General features: G+C 38.2%; 1 protein-coding gene across 1 annotated transcript in view; it reads right to left on the bottom strand.

The window, feature by feature from the left end:
- LOC120534621 (zinc finger protein 420-like) overlaps nucleotides 1-829 on the bottom strand; it is a 48,660-nt gene extending 47,831 nt beyond the window's left edge. Inside the window, exon 1 of the mRNA XM_039762210.1 lies at nucleotides 617-829. The gene's annotated coding sequence lies outside the window, so the exon portion shown is untranslated. The remainder of the gene's footprint in view (nucleotides 1-616) is intronic.
- Between the last annotated feature and the right edge of the window lie 5,171 nt (nucleotides 830-6,000).

A 6,000-nucleotide genomic window follows, 5' to 3' on the forward strand; every position in this document is an offset into this window, starting at 1 on the left:
GAATACGTCTCTCTGAACATACGACTGACAGCTTTATACGCATTTATGTGCGAGTTTTATTTTACGTAGATATACTGTATTATATATAACCATAATAGAGGGCCATTTGCCTGCTTCTCTGGGCATCCCTTGGTATGAGGAGGAGTTTAGCCGTTCTCCCCAAGACAGCTGGGTTTTACTTAACGTTGAATTATGCGTACCTCAGTGCGTGTGGCAAAATGACTAATTTATATTTTGCCATAATGGGGGGGCACGCTGGTTAAGTTAGCGAGCCTTTTAGGGATGTTTCAAATCGGCTGTGAACATAAAGACTCCAAGCCTATCCAGTATAAGATAGTGCTGGTTAAAATGTAAATTCTCAGACATCAATGGGTCGTATCAAGAAAGAGAAACTGCCACGAGCTCAAAAGATTGTGCGTTCCAAGGCGCAGTCTGTTCAATATTTATAAGCGGTGAAGATGACGCATTTTCTTAAATAGAATATATGGCCAAAAAAAAAACAGAACGGGCGAAAAAGGAGACCATTAAAGTATAACATAATAAGGCCATAATGAAACTGTGACTAGAGAAATCTGGAAGATTCTACATCCAAAAAGTGAAATGCCCAAACACTTACCCCGCGTCACTCGAGTTTCTTTAAAGCTGCTTGTACTTCAGACCTAAGTCGTCAGTGTGCCAAATGGTGGTATCCAGTCAGACATTATCCAGCACTCGATGAACACAGCCCGCTGTTTCTTGTTGTTTTTTGTTTTTTTCGTTGTGTGTGTTGTTTTGTTTTTAAACTTGTGCGTCTTAAACAGCCCGCTGCTCCTCACTGACTTGGTTAAGCGCACTTTAAAGCGCGTCGCTCTTCATTACGTCAACGGCGAACGTTTTCAAATGGGCGGTGTCAAAAATGACGTAAGAGCCCCTCGATGTCGTGATTGGCTGTAATTGAAAATGATTGGAAGTTGTCGGCCTATTCTGTCCACTGCGCTCCGAAATACAGCAAATTCTATTAAATTGCGGATACTGTGATGTTCGTGTGTACGCCGCCATCAATCCATTTTTTCTAACATTTGAAGAATAGCTCAAGACAGGATGTAGTTTTTCCTTTTTGGTGTTGAAACGCTTGCGTTAACTTTACTCATTCAATGTATTCTGTTTTTAGGTTAGAGAAGTAGGCGAATAGGTAACACTCGTGTAAGAATTGCAGCTTTACACTTGGATTTTTACATACCTTTTTACATTTTAGAACATGAATTTATCTTTGTTTCCTTATACGCAGTGAGGTTTACTTTATTCATTCAAAAAGAGGTTAAAACGTTAGGTTACAACATAGATAATAAAAATGTAATTTTGTAAAAAGTTAAAATTTATTTCCATGCTAAAACGAAGGAAGGTGAAAAACACAACATTTAGGCTTATAACTTTAACTTATTTTATTTTCTCCTCCTTGTCAGAGTGGACATAACCTTTCAAGTTTGTTTTTTTACAGCCCTATTTACTCTGTTTATTTTGGTCGAATTCTACACCTTTGCATTGACGATATTTATTGCTTCGGAGTTGGTATCGAGCCATTCATCAGAAGAGCACTGCACTAATGTTGTTATTTAAAGTAAACTTTTAAAACACCAACAAATCTGGGAAGCCTGGTCTTTGATGCAAGATAGTCCATCACCAGCGGAACGGAGGTTCTGAATACTTAATTCAAAACTTATTGCAGGTTGACTTTGGAGTTGCTGTTTTTGAGTCTCTGTTTTTCTTCCCTCAACATTTTTGATTTAGAATTGAAATTAATAACACGATTAATGCAAATTCCTCCCTTGATATTTGTTATTTTTAGCGTTCATTTTTCATAAACAACAACAACAACAATAATAATAATAATAATCTACCAAACAAGAGACTTGAAACCACTTTTGGAATTTAAGCCTTTTTGATTTAATAATGGTTTGAGTGCTACAGAAAACATATTTCAGTATTGGTGATAGGTGTTGTTTATTGGCTGGAGATCACCATGTAGCCAAGCAAAGTCCTTACTGACAACAACATTTCTTTTGACATACAGTACATGATATGACCACTGTGCATGTTGTGTGGCACAATTGTTTGTCTTGCATTTGGCAAAACTGGAGGCCCATCTAGTTGTCCAACCTGATGATGAAGCAACTTTAAAGTTCTTAATATGGGGTAGTACATGAACTGACAGAACTGAATTCAGAATAGGGTAGGGTGGATAAGATGGGGTTGGATATCATGGAGTTGCATTTGCAGTTATGCTCAGCCAAAAAATAAATAAATAAAAAAAATAAAAACAACAATCACGCAGTGTTGAAATGTGAGATTCACTAATAAAAGTTCTGTGATGCCCTTAGATGTATCAATGTGTATCTACCCAGTGCTGAGGAATGTGAGTAAGCCATTCATGATGGGGACCAGTGCTTGCAACTGTTCCCCATGAACAAGGAACTCCCAGTAACTGCAGGTTATAAGGCGATGAAGCCCCTTCCCTTTGCACACACTGCCTAATACTAGTACATTTGGATGGTGTAGCAAGGTCCTCAGATTTTTCCCACTGCTCATGGTCTCGGCAGAGAGCCAAGAAGACGATTGAATTTAACTATAGAATGGTGTTACATAAGTAAAATGTATTATTATTATTATCATTATTATTATTACAGAGGAAGTAAAAGTCATAACTAGGTTTCCATAGCTGAACAGGCAAAAAGATCATTGCAAAACAAGAGAGCAAAGCCAGCATGTCTGCCAAACCATCTCTCCCCACACTGGTCCTCGATCTTGAGCCTGTGTTCCACCATAACCTAACTCCATTTTTTCCATTGGATCAATGCTTCAGTATGTGCAGTTTCTGTATCCAAATGATTTTAGGAAACTAATCCCTGCAGATAATGACAACTGACTGTAAAGCTTTGCAATGCTGACCTTAAGTCAATACTAAAAATAGGATTATGAAAGAAGAAAATAGTTCCATGGTGGATGGATGCTTGTATGGACCCAAGAAAATAAAATAGAAATAAAATTTTCTGCAAAAAATGTTTATATTGTCACATACATGTACCTTGGGGACAGCTTATAGGCTCTGGTATTGGTGTTCTTCTCTTCCTCCCTCTACAGCCTGGATAATTGACAATTATCCACCTCTGATGTCATAACCCCTGGAGCTGCCTCTTCCTGCCTGGCCTGTGATTAACAGGAAGTGTTGCCATCTTTGCCAGTTTAACTGAGACTCATGTCAATAAGGACATTCTTTTTTGCTGAAAAGCCTTAGAACATTTGCTTTAATAATATACAGGGTAGTGGTGTTACCAAAATTGTTTGTCTTTTGTCTTGTCAACTTTTACAATATATATTTTGTAGCCTACGGCCGGGGCTCTTGCCCGGTCAGGATGCCTCCACGCTGGGAGGACCGGGGGAGCAAGCGTGGACAGAGCGTTACTCCCCTCAGGATGCTAGATGGTAACGTAACCCCGGGTTGTAGTGGTGCCTTGAACTCCCACAGGGCTTCATGGGAGTTGGAGTTCGACACATCCCTGCTAGGATCTGCTGCAGCAAGAGTTGCTGAGCCCTTATGGGCAGTTCTTCTGCCACACTCGGAAGTGCTGCTGGAAATGTGTAATCAAAGACCTGGAGCACTTCCGGGTGAACTATATAAGGGACTGGCAGACACCACTCCGGGACCCAAAAATTGTTTTCTTTGCCTCCACTTTGCATTTGCTGAAGTTTTTTTTTTTTTTTAACACTTTTGTCATTGTCTTTTCATAAAATTCTGAATTTAAAGGGAATATTTATGTTAATTTGCATAATCAAAGGGGCATCATTTTTGGAGGAGTCAGAGTGGGGGGACAGTCGCGTACACGAGCGTTACATTTCACGCTGACTGGGATTCATGGAGATGAATTGCGTTAAACTTGGCTTATGCACGGTTTTGTTCAGCTGAATTTTTTTGTGTGTACGTACATTTCCACTTTTGCTCCATACGCCACATTTTAGTGTGAATTCTATGCGTTTCTATGAGTTTTACATGAGGCCCCTGGTCATTATAAAAATTGTGATTCATTACAAATGTCCTCCTACTTTTGTATGTTTTTTTTAGCGTTATTCATGTCTTTTTTGTTTGTTTCTTTATCAAAGACCATTTTGCATTGGTTATTTACTTTATAAGTTTAGTTATTGAACAAGTTCATTTTATTTGCCATATGTTTTCTATAAATAACACATCATTTTTTGGTAGCCATTGCCTTAATGCCATGTCTGGTTGTTAGACACACGCTTTTGAAGATCATGCAACACTGTACTCCAGCACTGCAGACATGTCAACATCCAAAATCTTGGATTTCTCCTTAAAAACTATTAAAACTTAAAGAGTTTTATGCAACGCCCCAACTCCTCCCAGAATTACGCCTCTTTGAATATGCAAATCAATATAAATCGCCCTTAAACTCAGCCTTCTGTGAAAAGACAATGGGGAAAGCACGGGGGAAAATATAAGAATTTCAGCGAATACCAAGTGGAGGCAAAGGAAAAACATACTATTTGTTCAAATAAACCGTGGTATAATCAACAAAAGATGAGTTGATCGAGTGACATAGCGTGTTGGAGAAACTTGAAAGCTCACATTCACAAATCGCACAGTGCCGGAAATAAAAAAGAAGTCACATATCAAAGTCGCTGTGAAAAGAAGAGTTGTAGCCCACTGTCTGAGTGTCATATGAAAGCTTATTAGGGTACAGAGAAAAAAGCCACACGGTGGGGAAAAAGCACGAAATGTCAACTTCAATCTCGACATTTCCACTTTAATCACGTAGTTTATTTTGTCATTAAAGTAGATCATAAACTTCATCTTAAAATTGTTTAATTAACCAGTTTCTCAAATCACATCGTAATTAAAGTAGCACGTTAAATGCTTTGTTTTGTATTTGATCTTCTACTCGTATGTGCTCTATGTGTGTGAATCACTACTTGCTTACTTACTGCCCAGAGGTGACTGGGCGGTCTCTTGGTCTGGAATCCCTACAGATTTTATTATTGTTTCTCCAGCCTCTGGAGATTTTTTTTTTTTGTTTTTTCTGTCCACCCTGGCCATCGGACCTTACTTATTCTATGTTAATTAATGTTGACTTATGTTTATTTTTTATTGTGTCTTCTATTTTTCTATTCATTTTGTAAAGCACTTTGAGCTACATTTTTTTTGTATGAAAATGTGCTATATAAATAAATGTTGTTGTGGTTGTTGTTGTTGCTTCTTAAACCGGCTCTCTTCCTCCAACTGGACACAGAGTCCATTACATTCGTGATATTACAGCTATTTGAATAACTAAAATACTGAGATGTATACGTGATATCATTTTTATGATGATAGGAGTTAAAGCACGTTATTAAACATTTGTTTCACTTCGATGAAATAATTTATTGCAGCAGTACTCAGGGGCAGCTCTAGGCTTGTGGTGGCACTGGGCAGAGGAAGAATCGGTGGCTCCTTCGCCCGCCAATGTCAGTAAGGTAGCTTATGCACGGTGGATGGCCACGTCCATTGCAGACACTGCATAGCCGCCTTGTGCTCATTACACAAGCATTTAACTTTTGCCTAAATTTGTCACTGTGTTTTTAGCTGTGTTGTTATTTTCTCTTTCTGTTTTATATTCAATATATATTGGCGTAGCCGTCACTGCAGTCAGTGCTTTTCTTTTCCCAAGTAACCAATCGCCATACAATCAGCTCTGTAATAGAAGTTAAGCCATCTGTAAGCTTAGCACGCTGAGTCTTCAAAACATTTAAGGAACATTGAAATATCTTCGTAGTACATGTTTAATTATTCTATCCTTTACGCCAGTCCCAGTGAAGAATATAGATTATTTAAATGAAGTTAAAGTTTTATCTGTATAATTTAATAAACATATTTTGCTGCATTTCACCTTAAAAATGATATCATCATCATATGTAAATACACGTCCGTACATGAAAGGCTTTGAAACATTTTGCCGTGGCTGAGACAGCGTG

The sequence above is a fragment of the Polypterus senegalus genome, chromosome 8 (genome assembly GCF_016835505.1).
Source record: "Polypterus senegalus isolate Bchr_013 chromosome 8, ASM1683550v1, whole genome shotgun sequence".
NCBI classification, from domain to species: Eukaryota; Metazoa; Chordata; class Cladistia; order Polypteriformes; family Polypteridae; genus Polypterus; species Polypterus senegalus.